The following is a 15,605-nucleotide window of genomic DNA, read 5'->3' on the forward strand; positions in this document are numbered from 1 at the left end:
AGCTAATCTTTCCTAACTTTTTATTGTATTAATTTTTTTTTTTTAGGAAAGTTATTGACCTTTAGTTATCTTACACCAGCTACTTAGGTGGTGCTTTTTGGAATTGTCAGTTAGTGTTTAATTTTGAGCTTAATGTACTGAAGATGCCTGTGACACACACAGGTGAAAATTATACTAATAAATAATCTTTCTACGTGAGTTTTTTCCGTTATTTATTGTGTACCAAAGATGCAAAGAATTTATATTCTCAGTTTCATCCTTTATCCAAGTGTAAGCAAAGTTGGTGAAGTCACTTCACAACTAGGCTACTTGTATATAGTGGCTAATGACTTGAACAAAGGCTAATGATGGCATTATACATGTCTGTAAGCATATGTGCTTTGCATTATGGGATACTAAGGCACTCAATGGGAAGTCATTAGCCTCTATATACAAGTAACCCAGTTGTGAAGTGATTTCACACACAAACTTTGCTCACACACTTGGGTAAAGCCACTTGGATGAAGCCAAGAATATAAATTCTTGGCATCTTTATTTTAAGTATAACCAAGCGAAAAAACTTTTAACAACAACAAAAAAAAATACATTTATGTGATGAATAAAATGCAGGTTTAAAATTAAAATAAAAAGTGTTGTTATAACAAATTTTGCTTTGAATTAATGTATATGAAGTATAAAATTCATTACTGTTTCTATTATTATTTAAGCATAAAGTAAACAAAAAATATCAAAAAAAGGATAAATATTTATAAAACAAAATTACCTGCCACTAAATATATTCTTTCTACTACTTTGTTTAATTGCTAGTAATGCTTTTTTATAACAGTTCTAAATTATATTTTCTTTCTCCAGTTGATTTCAAGATACTAAATTCTGTTTTGATTATTTTGTAGTTGTCATTTTTGGGAGAATTTGCTGATGTTGCATATTTAATATAACACTATTAAGTTCTTCTTCAGTAGACATAAATCATTTCATTTCCTGATGCATTAAATTAATTGTCTTTATTAACATGAGATGGACAAAGCCGTGTCATTAAATTTTCAGTAAGAGAAAGCAGTGGTGACTTTGAACAACCCAGAGTGAATGGGAGGAATTCATCTTTTTGCATATCAGAATTATGTAAATATTTTAACAAACAAATAATTATTTTGACTCTGCATTCCCAAGTTCTCATTAAAATGCATTATAAATATTGTTCATTTGCTAATTCTAAATTTATTTTATTACTTTTCATTAGAAAATTTATAATGGCTTCTACTTAAGTCACCTGAATCTCTGTGTGACTTCATGACGTAGGGTTAAGAACTTCGAGACCATTTTCTAAAACTATAGTACTTTTTTTTTCTCCATTCCATTTATTACTTATATTCTGATCTATTAAAACTTTTTAATACAATTTTTCAGTTTTTTTAAGTATGTTTCAATCATATTAACTATTTGTGGTGACATAATTATTTTCAGATTGGTGAAATGAATTTTCATCAGTTCTATTTTTATGTTTATGAAATGCATCACCGACTGCTAATATTCAACCAAGTAAATTTTAAACCAAGCTTTCATATCCCAATTTATGCATCACCTTCCATCTGTTGTTATAGTTACAATGATTTTTCAGATATACAATCTAATGCTAAATTAAACTTTTTTTTGAGTCATCTGATTGAACAACATTTCTGAAATATTTTTTACTTCCAATTGCTGTCTATTCATCCAAAGTAAGACTAAAATGGTGATTCAATTCTTTTAATTTCAGCTAATTCTATGAACAGATTATGTTCATTGAAGTCCAAAATTAACTAAGATATCTGACTGGTTCTTTGGTAATGCATAATTCTGCTTTGAAATTGATTTGCCAATAAAAAAAGAACTATGGGCAATTGTTTGGACTGAGATTCCATCTTCAGCAGCCAATCTAGACACACACTCATTTAATTTTTTTTGTTTTATAAAAGTTTAAAATTGCCTGACAGCCTTAATTCTTTTTGAGATACTTGAAGGCTCTGTATTTTTCTTCAGCACATAATTTTAAAATATGGTTCTAGATGTCCCATTAGTTCATTAGTGTTTGATCCTTTACCTGAAATCTACTTTGTACAATAATTGCACTGAGCTACTTCCTCATTTTTACATTTTTAAGATATTTCCAAAGTTTGGATTGATTGATTTTCATGTTGAAGGTAAAGTGAAAATATTAAAATTATAAAATAATTATATCTTACCAACAAGTTATCAAATATGATCCATATTTGGTTCATTGGCATGACCTTTTGTTTTCATTTAACTAATGAACTATCTGATAAAAGAAGGATAACTTAGAGCTGCTAAATGTAATAAAGATGTCTATTATGTGTGGCTGTTTTTTTTTTGCTTGATTTATAGTCATATTACTCATATAATGATATTATTATATTTAAAAGAAACAGATCAATGTATAAAATAACAAATAACATTATATTTATCGCTTGTTAAATTCTTTCATTAATTCATGATAAAAGTTTAATCATCATGTATAACCTATATGATGCGATATCCATTTTATTAAAATTAAAAATTCAAGCTATAATAAATTCAACAGTATTCTGTTTTAGATTTGCAAAGTTAAATTTATAAAGGGTCTCAAGTTATTTTTCCTGGAACTCAAAGATTCGAAAATTTCCCAGGTCAAGAACCCTAGTTTTGTTTGATATATTTGCATTTTTATAAATGCAAACATTCTGTCTCGTTGTGATTGAAAAATCTGTTAAATCTACTTGATAATAGTTCAGAAAATACCATCACTTTACAACAATACTTTTTTTTCCCCTTGTGCAGTTGCTTCAAAAAAAAGTAAGATTTACATTTGCTTGTGTTATATTTTATAACACCTCTTTAATTTCTTAATCATTCTCTCTCTCTGCCTTTATAATCAACTAACAAGGGAGCATCATATAATATTTAAATAAGTTTTAAATGGCTCTTCTGTCTCTTGAACCATGAGAATGCCATAGTGTAGTAACCATAATTATGAGGAACCTTCTTTTCGGTACCCTTAATTTTGTACTTCATTTATTAAAGCTCGATGCTTATTGCACATCTATACATCTTGTCACTATCAAATCATCAACAAGGTTCAACAACTGTATCGGTGATGTTTATGGAAGTTTTTTCACTTGGCAATGCTACTAATTATACATTGGGTCTTATCCTTTATCCAAGTGTAAGCAAAGTTTGTGCCTGAAGTACTTTCATAACTGTTTACTTACACTTGGATAAAGGATAAAACCCAATATATAATCAGTAGCATAGCCAAGTGAAAAAACTTCCATAAACTTATCTCTAATCCAGAGAATTTTAATAGGATGTGACACCCTTTGGCAACTCGTATAGGTAAATATGACTTCTCCATTACTTCCACCTTAGTATCACCACCTCTGGGTCTGGCTCCCACTGATGAGACCTCAATAAAGGTCAAAACCGGTCTGGGTAGTGGCTCTTCCCTTAATGCATTGTATTATACATGTCTGCAAGGAGATGTGCTTTGCATTATGGGAGATACTAAAGCAAGTGATGAGAACTTATACCACCTTTACCACGAGATGCCCCTGTCCTGAAAGTACTAAATTTTTACTATGTTCTTCATTTAAGGCATTATCCCTAAAAGCTGTTTTAAGTACTTGCATTTCCATTGCTGTTTTGTCAACTTGAACACAAAACTTGGTGCACACACCTGGTTTGTTAATTCCTGACATTGGGACACTCAAAGAAAAAAATAATTATAATAACAATAATAATAATAATAATTATTATTATTAAGAGAGACCTCCAGGGAGTCAGAGACTCATTGAGGGAGGCCACATACTACACACACAACAGCTATCATACTTATTCTTGAATTCATCCACACTGCTTGCACTCACAACATCCAAAGGTAATCCATTTCAATCATGCACCACCCTCTGAGAGAAAAATCTAGCCCTCACACCCTTCTGCCTTCATTCTCAGCTTCCAAGGATGCCCTTTCATCCTTTCCCCACCCTCCATAAATTGAAAAATTCCATCAATTGAAATCCTGTATCACCTTTTTAGAAGTTTGTAAGTCTCAATCATATCACCCCTCTTTCTCCTGTTTGCTAATGTCTGCAATCTACAAATTCTCAATTTGTCTTTATAATCAGTATTCCACATTCCTGATATCATTTTTAACACTCTCCTTTTTACTCTCTCCAATATATCAGAATCACAACCAAATCCAAGAGACTAGACCTGAGCACAATAGTCCAAGGGAGGTCTTATCAAGGCCTTGTAAAGAGTCAAAATAACATCCTTACATGTGAACGTTTGTTTCAGCATTGCAATTATCTTTTGAGTTGTATTTGCAATCTTTGCCACATGGCCCCTGGACTTCAACTTCCTATCTATTAACACTTCAAGATCCCTAGCCTTATCAGTTTCTTCTAGCCTAATCCCACCAATATAATACGACATTGGATATCTAATCATGCCGAAGTGAATGACTTTACATTTACTGACATTGAACTGACGCCCATTTTCCCATGCCCACAATTCCAGCCTATTCAAATCATTCTGCAAAGACTGCATATCAGCAGCATTCCTGATTACCCTACCTATCTTTGCATCATCAGCAAATAGCTGTATATTGCTTGTCAAATCCTTCCCAATATCATTATTGTACAGATTGAATAACAGTGGACCAAGTACTGATCCTTGTGGCACACCAGTTGTTACCTTAGCCCTTGCAGACTCAGATCCCCATATACCACTTTCTGATATCTGCCAGTCAGCCATAGTCATAGTTGCTACTAAAATGACTTGTTTTGTCATGTTACATAATAACAGTATACCAGGATGCCCAGTTTCTTAATTATAATAATCGTCCAGGAATGTTTTGAACAGACCTCATATATGATTATGACATTTGCTCGTAATATTCTTAGTCTTAGAAATATTGTTCTATTTTATGAACAAAAATAATGTTAAATTTCATTATTTTCTTTCTGATTTTTATAGTATCACAAATTTATGTATAGTACAGATCATATTTTGTCTACTTTTCAGCTTACAAATGGAAGAGATATTTTATTTTAAGATGTTTATTTTAGTAATATCCACTGCATAGCTGATGTTAATATACATGTGACACATTCTTAGAATGTGCACGTAAAAACTACATTTGCTTATTTGTAGACTAGTGACTACTATTGCCTTCAAAAGTAAAGCACATAGACAATGCTGGCATTGTTTAAATCATTTCTGGATTCTGAAACTATCCTTCCAGCACTTTCTTTCAGCAAAAGTTGAGTGGTGAATACCGAGGATGGTCCAATTTTGTGATTGATTGTTTTTACCCAGAAACTCATGGATAGGTATTGTCAATGATGGATGATCCAATTTTTTGCCAAAGTTCAGTCTTTTCTTACAAACCATTTCATGTAACCTTGCCAGCTCTTCTAAGTTGGTTAGCTGTTTGTCCTTGTTTAATGAATTCAAGTGAACTGTGCCCTTATGATAAACAAGCCACATCTTGATCCATGTTCATGACATTTACACCTTTTTTTGGTCTAGCCACAGATGATGTTTTTCATTGCATGCTTTGCTGTTTTGTTTCTAGCATCAGACTGAAGGTGCCAAGTTTCATCGCTTTCAAGCTGCTGCTTTTATCTTCACTCAAAATTCATGGTATCATCTTTGCCGAAATTTTTCTCATTTCCAAATCATCTTTCAAAATCTTCTTCACTGTTCCTGTCTGAATTTAATTCTTTTCATTTAACTATGCACTTAAGAATCTGTTGGACTGAACTAATTGCTGCACTCTTTCCACATTTTCACATGTTTGATGAGTTTATTTATGGTTGCTCAATTCTTTCGTAGTCTCTTACATCTTTCCATCCTTTTTTCATTCCTCTTATGCCACTCAAATACACTAGACTTTTTCATAGTATCATCACCATAAATCACTCTTAACATGTCTAGAGTTTCATTTACACTTTTGCCTAACTTTGCAGAAACGTTTGCTAGTGCATTGTTTTAAATTCTTTCTGTTCACTCATTTTTCCTGAAAGCAACAAACATACATGTGCAAATCTCCAACTTGTTGGCTACTGGCTTGTTTGTTTTGTTACAACTCTGGGCAATAATGCACACGTGTTGAAACATTCACAGTCATATGGTTCTGCCTAACTCATCCTGTGCACAGTAGTATGAATCATTTCAGGAATTAAATTTTTGAAATATTTTATTTTTGGCATATTCCAATAACATCCTTCCCTATCTGCACTGTAAAAGTGTGCATTTTGACGCAATCCTGTACGATGCAACAATGCAAAAGTGTGTGCATTATTATTATTATTATTATTATTATTATTATATTTGGAAATCTAATTTTGGAAATCACAAATATCCACAAACATAGTATCAAATACACAATAAACATAATATACAGACCCCCAGATAATAATCTACTCAGCTTTCTTCATGAGTTAGAAGCATGGCTAAGTGGCATCAAACCCCCATACAACACATAGGCTCATTCTAATAGGAGACATTAATATAAATACTCTTGACCACGCTTCTTCAACCACTAACACATACCTTGATATACTAAGTCAGTACAACATAAACCCTACCATTAACTCCCCAACAAGAGAAGAAATACTCAACAATTCACTAACACAGTCATGCATTGACAATATCTACATACGGGCTCCCATCCATACATATACATCATCAGTAATTAATGGCAAAATTGCCGATCACTACTTTGTCTCAACTTTGTTTTATTACATTACCTACCCCCCCCCCCCACCAAGACGACAAAACTCGATCGTATTAAAGAGCATTGTCAATAACCATGTAAAAAATACAGACTAGAATTGCCTACTTAAAATAAACGATCCTGTATAACATTATGAGAATTTCCAACTAAAGTTCACAGAAATATACAAAAAAGTAACAAAGCCTACACAAACAAAGCAACAAACAGACAACAATCCATGGATAAATGGTGACATACTAAATAATATTACTGTAAAAGAAAATCTATGGAAAAAAACTAAAAAAGTCACCCAGTAACACACATTTACAAACCTTATACAAAAACACAAGAAATCAACTAACAACAAAAATTCATAGGGCAAAAAGACACTATTACTTCCAAAAATTCATGGAATATAACGACAACATGAGGCAAACATGGGCTACACTCAATGAATTAGTAACTCGAAAAAAGAAAACTTCAGCACAAGATTTTATTGCAAAAAGTTTCGGTCAGGACACAAACCAAGAGGAACTAGCAGACTCATTCAACCATGCATTCACAAACAATCAATATCACACACACACACAACACATTATTATTATTATGTGACACCTCCAGGGAGTCCAAAGACTCATTGAGGGAGAGTGTGCCAACAGCATCGACCGATTGAACTCCTTCCAATTACTAACTATGCCTCAAACTTGCTTAACTTTTTTCTTGAGCCATTAGTAGCAGAGGCTCTACCAATCGACCAACCTTATCTGTGATGGTTTTCTGAATCCTGAAATTGGTATTAAATTTCTACATTTTTTCAATATAGAAATTTATATTTTATCTGAAGCACACAAGTTTTTATCCTTTATGTGTATAATGATAATCCTCTCCTTCCTATTATTTCAAAAAAAAAAAAGAAAAAGAAAAACTTGTAATAATTAAAAGAATTGAGTCTTTACACCTAAATACCAAAAAGAAAATAGCTGATAATCCATTAATAAATAGAAAATATAATATGCAAAGATTGACTTCAACAAGTAATTCATCATTATAAGACAAACTATGGTTGAGCCCAAATTAAAATTGCTCCTTAAATTAAAAATCATAATAATAAATAAAGCTCTAATGTACTCATCTTCAAGTACAAATATAGTTCATTTGACCATATCACTTCTGATGGTTTAAGAAAAAAAATTTATTTTTTCTTTAAAAATTAAAATTGCTTTCTTTAATATATTCACTGAAAGCTATTAATATGCATATTCTCATACGTGATCTGTCTCCTTTTATGAAAGTAAACTGCAGTAAAGTTTTGTGATAGTCAGTTCAATGGTGTAAAAAATTTTCTGGTGAGGAAAGGCATCTAATACAAAATGAACTCCAGAAGACAATAGTAGATTTCTCAGACTTGAAGATTGTGAAGTTCAGTCATGATTATGAAATTTTTAATTTGAACATTCCAATATTTTTTTTAAGCTCAGGAAACATTTGCAATTTTAGTTGACATTTTTCTCCAAAATACAGCATTAACAGTCATGGTGCCTGATCTGTCTAAAGTCACATAGTAACTAAATTATAAATAACCTTTTTTTTTTTTTTTTTTTTTTTTTTTTTGTAAAACTTTCCTACTGGTCTGAAATTTTTTCACAGGAGTCATTCATACTAATAATTTCTTATAAAAGATAATAAATTCTCTAATGCCTTTAATTATTCCCCAAAGGGAGTAGGCAGAGTTGTTGATTCCAACAAATTGCAAACCAATTTTTGCATATATCATCAGTAGAGCAATAAGTGTTTGAGAGCACAAGACTCCAACTTTTTTGCATGAGCTTTTTTTGTTTCCCAAATGTTACTGCTGTTGGTTGTCATTCAAAAATAATTTGTGTCTTAGCAGTACTAGCTAATAATCATCTGTCATTTAAAGAGTCCTAGCAATATCTCATTATACATCAGAAATTTCTGTTTCACAAGAAATTTCTTTTGAGTAGTAGATTTTCTAAACGAAAAGGTTTAGTATTTTTGTCAAAATTCCTTAAAATCAGAATCTAAAACCACATAATTTCAAATTTCCTGATTTATAATAATAATAATAATTAGTTCATTATTGAGAAATTATAAATTATTCAGTACACATGCTCGGAAAATTAAGAATAATTTACAGTTGTAATCAAGCGCACTCTGTTATACAGATTTTTTTTGGGCGAATCGGAGGGGGAAGAGAAGAATGAGATTGGATTTAACTATTCAAAATTACTACAGATATTTCATATTATAGTTTATTTTCACATTGTCCACTAGAATTGAAAATGTATTTACTTTGGAAGCATGCATCATTTTTTTTTTTTTTTTTTTGCTGTTAAACAATAGTAAGTGTTGCTTCTTCCAAAATGCTGCAAACTAAGCAGTAAACATTTTTCTTTTCAAATATTCAATATTGTTTGTTGTCTTCATAAGTACAAGGTCTTTAATGAAGAATTTTTAATTTTTTGTCCTTTCAAAGCAAAGTGCATATTATTATTTTCTTGCTATTTTTGAATATTTGAGGCTTTAGAAAAAGCAACTGACACAATGAAAAAGGAAAAGTTGGTCCTTGTTGGGGATCTAAATAGTAGAGTAGGAAATGATTGTGAGACATACAAAAATATTTTGGGAAAATTTGGAGAAAAGAGCAAAGCTAATAATAATGGCAAATATCTGTTGGATTTCTGCTCAGGACATGGACTGGTTATTACTAACACCATGTTCCAACATAAAAATGTGCACAAATTCACATGGAGAGAAGAGGCTAGGAATAAGAAAAGTCTCATTGACTACGTTATTGTTGATAGTGATGTTTTCTCCCTGGTGCAGGACACCAGAGTGTACAGAGGATTTGAAATTGGAAGTGATCACTATTTAGTCTTGAGCAGGATAAAATTGAATTTCATATTGAAAAGAATAACATGTAAGAAAGTTTTAAAGCGAATAAAAGTTGAGCAGCTCTCAGATGTGAACTGTAGACTAAAATACAGAAATATTATTGAAAAGAAAATGAAAGAGTTTGAGAACAGAAATCAAACCTTGGAGATTCAGTGGCAAACTCTGAAGGAAACATTGATTGATTCTGCCAGAGAGGCATGTGGTGAGGTTGTGTGCAAGGATAAAAAAATCAGAACTCCCTGGTGGACACAGGAAGTTAAAGAGGCAATGAAGGAAAAGAAGAAAGCATATCAAAAGTTCCTGGCAAATAAGTCAGCTTTTACTCTTACAGAATACAGAGACAAATGTAAGAAAGCTAAACAGTGTGTAAAACTAGCTAAACAAAAGTCATGGGAGGACTTTGGCAAGAATATAGAAAATAAATATCAAGAAGGTGGCAAAATATTCTGGAGGTTGTTGAAGAAGCTTAGGAATGGAGGAAAGAGTGCTGTAAAAGGAATTAGAGATGATAAAGGTGAAATGAAAACAGGAGAAAAAGATATCCTTGAAGTATGGAGTAATTACTTTGAAAAACTGCTAAATGAAACAAGCTGTGATGACAGCACAGTGATAAAAAACACTGACCAGGCATGCAGTCAGGAATACATATCCATACTTGAAGTAGAAAAAGCCATCAAAGGCTTGAAATGTGGAAAGGCAGCAGGAGTAGATGATATTCGACCAGAAATGCTGAAGTATGTGGTATAAGAGTCTTACAGTGGCTGCACTGCATAGTTCAGAAAGCCTGGACAGAGGGACGAATTCCCGATGATTGGAGTAGAGCTCTCATAGTACCCATATATAAAAAGGGAAATAAAACTGAATGTGAGAATTACAGAGGTATTTCCCTACTGAGTGTTCCTGGCAAGATCTATGCAAGTATACTTGAGAAACGGTTGAGAAGAATTGTGGAACAAAAGCTTGGTGAAGAACAAGCTGGATTCAGGCCAAATAGAGGCTGTCAGGATCAGATCTTCACTTTACGACAAATAGTCGAGTAAGCATGGGAATATAACAAAGATCTGTATTCAAGTTTTGTCGATTTGGAAAAGGCATATGACAAGGTGCCAAGAGAGAAGCTATTCAATACGCTGCAGTTATATGGTGTCAATGGGGCATTATATCAAGCAATACTTAGTCTTTATTTGAGTTGTGAGTCAGCAGTTAGAATTGAAGGAAGTACAGGAAGATGGTTTAATGTTAAATCTGGTGTGAGACAAGGATGTACATTATCCCCTCTGTTATTCATTATCTATATGGATCACATTATGAAGGAATGTGGTATTAAACCTGATATCAAAATTGGAGATGTTAATGTCAGCTCTATGCTTTATGCGGATGATGTTATACTTCTAAATAAATCCGCTACAAGTCTGCAAGATTCTCTGACTAAATTGAATAGCTGTTGTAATAGATATGGTATGAAGGTCAGCAATAAAAAGACAAAGACAATGAAAATAGGCAGAATCATTGAAAAGGTCAACTGTGTTGTGAATGGAGAACCTGTGGAACAAGTAAAACATTTCAGCTACTTAGGCACAATTTTTACTGAAGATGGTAAACTAAATATAGAAATAGACAACAGAATCAGCAAAGCTGGTTTCGTGGGAAGTCAATTGAATAAATTCATATGGAATAAGAAAGAAATTAGTCGGAACACTAAATTAGCTGTATACAAGACTGTGTTCAAACCGATTTTAACTTATGGATCTGAGAGCTGGGTCAGAAGTAAAACACTTGACCAAAGACTAGAGATCGCAGATATGAGAGTCCTGAGAAAGATTAGAGGCGTGAACAGATGTCATCAATGGCAATATCATATTAAAAATGAGGATATTAGGAAAGAACTTGACATTGTCAGCATCCAGGAATGCATTAGCAGAGCTAATCTCAGATGGTATGGTCACTTAAATAGAATGGGAGAGGAAAGATTAGCAAAACAAGTGTTCTCTGCCAGGTTGGCAGGAAAACGACCCAGAGGAAGACCAAGATATAGGTGGATTGATACGGTACAAAGTGCCTTAGATGATAGAAATATAAGATCTGATAATGTTGGAGTCTTGACGAGTAACAGACTGATTTGGAGGAAAATTGTAGATAGGAAGTTAGTAATGATGTAATTTTTTCATGTAGTACTGTCATATCCTGTACACCCCTTGAGGGTACATGGGCAGGAATTTGATGATGATGATGATGCTATTTTTGAAAATTGAAAAGAATTATGACATTATATTACTACTGCATTATAAATTATATTTGACAACAAATTATGTTCCTGTTTAATCCTTTATTCAAGTGTTTTGCTACTTGAATATAGAAGCTGTTGACTTTGCATCAGTCGCTTCAAGTATCCCACAATGCACAAACATTATTGATGTTGAAAGTTCTAAATCCAGAGTAATTTAATAAAAAGATGGCACACCGTTTGGCAACTCCTATAGGTAGAGATGACCTTGCTAATGCTTCTGCTTGGTTTCTCCACTTGGGCCTGGCTCCCGCTGAAGAGACCTCAATAAAGGTTGAAACTAGTCTGGGTAGTGGCCCTTCCCTTAATGCATAACATTATACATATCTGCAAGGAGATGTGTTTTGCATTATGGGAGATACTGAGATAGGAGTGATGTTAGCTTGCTCCACCTTTGCAATGAGTTGCCTGGTGTTGTACCACCTTACCCCAGTCCTGAAGATACTTTCAAGAAACAAACTTTGTTTGCTCACACTTGGATAAAGGATTAAACTAAATTTATTATAGCACAAACATTATGTTGACCTTTATTGAGGTGAAAAAATAAAGAGATGTTCATCTTAGGCTTAGAGTAGTTAGTATAGGAATGCAAGAGTTCTAGATAGTATTAGCAGAAAGAAAAGACAAATGAATAGTATGAGAGATAGAGAAAAAGGCCTTGGTTCTTTTATATCATCATGTACCCAAGGCTATCATCTTTCACCAATATCTCATGCAGCTGAACAACTGAAAGATCAGTTGAAACCTAAAATCTAGATGACTGGTATCTAGATGGTTAGCCGTATACAAGTTGACCACTTTGAGTTGGCCTTCTCTGTCTGGGATTGCTTTCTAGTCATCCCTGCAGTTGACCATAAGACCACAGTGAACTAAGAGGATTGAACCATTAAAAAAATTCTCATAGTAAAGATAGACAAAATTTATCTTCCCCTGGTGAACATTGCATAATGTGGGTGTTCTACACCACTTAGCCAAAAATATGGTATCTTCTAAAATGCTTCTTTCTAAATACAAAAATCATCTGACCAAACAATAAAATTTCCATATTACAATATTATAAAACATTTGTATGTTATATTGCTAGTTTTCAAATCCATGTTTTATCTTGACTTTCCATAAATAATATTTTAACTCATTAATTATAAAAATTAAAATTCTTTCTCCATTGCTGATGTGTGTGGGGGGGGGGATGCAGAAAGGAGAAAAAAAAACCTGTTCTATTGTAGCTAATGGGATGCCCAACAGTTTACATAATCTTTTCCAAATATCCAAGGCAAGAGGTCTGCTATATAATGTATGTTCTATTGTTCCCAACACAAGATTGGATCTCTGATGCTACAGTACCTCCATTTGATGGCATTTATTGGAAGGCAACCATATGCAAGTCTCCATGCATGATCATCCCTCTTATTAGGTATCCTTGGAGCTTCAGTAAGTTATTAAACAGAGTGCCCAAATGTAAAAGTTTATAGTAAAAGAGGTTAAAGATTTCTTTATATCAAGTTTTGCTGTTATTAACGGAAAGAATGTCAGTGCTAGAATGCTGTAGTATTTAGGAACAGTCTCTGCTCTAGGACCATTGTAATTATTTATTCTAAATAGTAGGTGAAAATCCAGGTAGTACTGGAGAATATCTGCATATGCGTGATTAGTCTGTAATATTTTATGGAATTTTGAAGCCGTATTGCTTAAATAGCAGAATATTCACACTTGAAGCCCAAAGCCTCCATGCTTCTTTGATAGTTGAAGCAATTTCTTTTTATCTTCTTAGACTAAAAAATGTGCAGGTTTATTATATACTTGTTTTCTTTCAGTTTCTGTAATATCCATAATATTTATTATGTACAGCTGAGCAGGGAAGAAGATTGTGGCTTTAAGTGCTATGGCTTTAGAAGAAAAGAAAGTGACCCTTTATTGAGGTCTCATCAGTGAGATACAGACTCAGGTTGATACCAACAGTGAATCAGATAGTATTATTTTATAGAAGTCTTATTTTATATGTACAAGTAGTTAAAAGATGTATCATCTTATTTGTTGAAAGTTCATCTGCTTGGTTACAAGTTACAACTTGGTTATCACACTTGCATTTCATAAGGAATGATTTTGTAAAATGAAGTGGAGAACTGCAGAGAACATTATAAATTATTAAAAATGTCACGTAAAGGTTTAGTTTATTTTTTTATAAAGAAAAGCTGTAAAAAAGTTTGGAAACTAAGCATTCTCTGAAGTGATTTCATAACTTGGATTATGAATAGATATTAAACAAAACTTAATTTGAAACAAACAGTAGATTATTTTAAGAGTCAAATATGTATGATTTCTTTCATAAAATAATGTTTCAGAAATTTTCAAAGCCTGAGCATAAAGAATTATCACATCTTGTTAAGGAGATAATTGATGGTTTACACTTGTTACTTTAGCGCTATCATATGCTTCACATATCCATGATTTGGTGAATCTTTAAATATATTGTGGCCATGAAGATTATTGTAGCTACTATAATTCTGTTCCTTCACAATTCATTTTTATGAAAAACTAAAATTGTGCTTCACTGTGGTGCTTTTATAAAATAATGTTTCAGAAATTTTCAAAGCCTGAGTGTAAAGAATTATTAAAATCTACATTAAATGAAAATTATTTTCAAATAGTATACACTGTTATATAACTGGCTAAAACATACTTTAGATTTGAGAACTATTAGAGATTATACTGATGGCAATTTTTATTGTATCATATACACAAAATTAAAATATGGAAATTGGCAATTAATAACTAACTAGTTTCATATTTATTGCTAATGCACTGAAATTTTGCTAATTTAGAATTTTTAGTAAGTAGGCAGTATTATATAGATCCATTTACATATTAAGCATATGCTATATTATGAGTCACTAATGAAATACTTCCAGTTTTGCTCTCTAGTGACAGCTTCCTTTTATTTTCAAATAAATTAACCATAATCTTGAAAACTTGTTTAAAAAGTGGCTGGAGGTAAGGAAAGATAGAAAATTTATCACTGTATCATCATTTTACAGATGAAATTTGCCATGCTACTTAAAAGGTATTCATTACATATGCCTATATATGTGAATATCATTACTGTTCTTGATTTAACAGGCTGTGGACTTGAATCTTATAGCATGGATGTTTGTGAAAGTCACTAGACAGATGATTTTCATTTGAAAGCCTGCTGCTCTGTGTATTGAAGGTTTGAAGTGGTCTAACATGGTTTGTTCAAAAGCATAGTGTCTGGATTATCTAATCCAAACACACTCACTATGCTTAATGCACTGTACATTTACAGCCTCTCGTGGGTAGGATTAACATAAAAAGAAAAGAAAAAAAAAAGCAGAATTCCAAAAATATGTAAGAATTTTGTAATATTGAGAAGCCATATTCAGCAGATCATCAATAACAATGACTTACACCATGGTACACAATGTAAATTTGAACATCCTTTCCCGAGATAAAAAAAAAGATGCTCCTACTATTCACTGAAGCTCCATTTCAACCAACTAACTTTAAACAAAAGTGACTGTACTTTAAAAAATTTTTTAATATATTTCTTTTCCAGGATGGCTTGGTCATCACCATATGCTAATACAGCAAATGCAGTGATGCTGTCATATTTGTTTGTAGTGTTCCTCTTTC

At 32.4% G+C, this 15,605-nt stretch overlaps 1 protein-coding gene across 1 annotated transcript in view; it reads left to right on the top strand.

Annotated features, from left to right (window-relative positions):
• Sse (extra spindle pole bodies like 1, separase) overlaps window positions 1-15,605 on the top strand; it is a 505,458-nt gene that overhangs the window by 167,792 nt on the left and 322,061 nt on the right. The gene's annotated exons all lie outside the window — the stretch shown is intronic.

The sequence above is a fragment of the Typopeltis vanoorti genome, chromosome 22 (assembly GCF_054136105.1).
Source record: "Typopeltis vanoorti isolate ZY-2024b chromosome 22, IOZ_Tvanoo_1.0, whole genome shotgun sequence".
Lineage (NCBI taxonomy): Eukaryota > Metazoa > Arthropoda > Arachnida > Uropygi > Thelyphonidae > Typopeltis > Typopeltis vanoorti.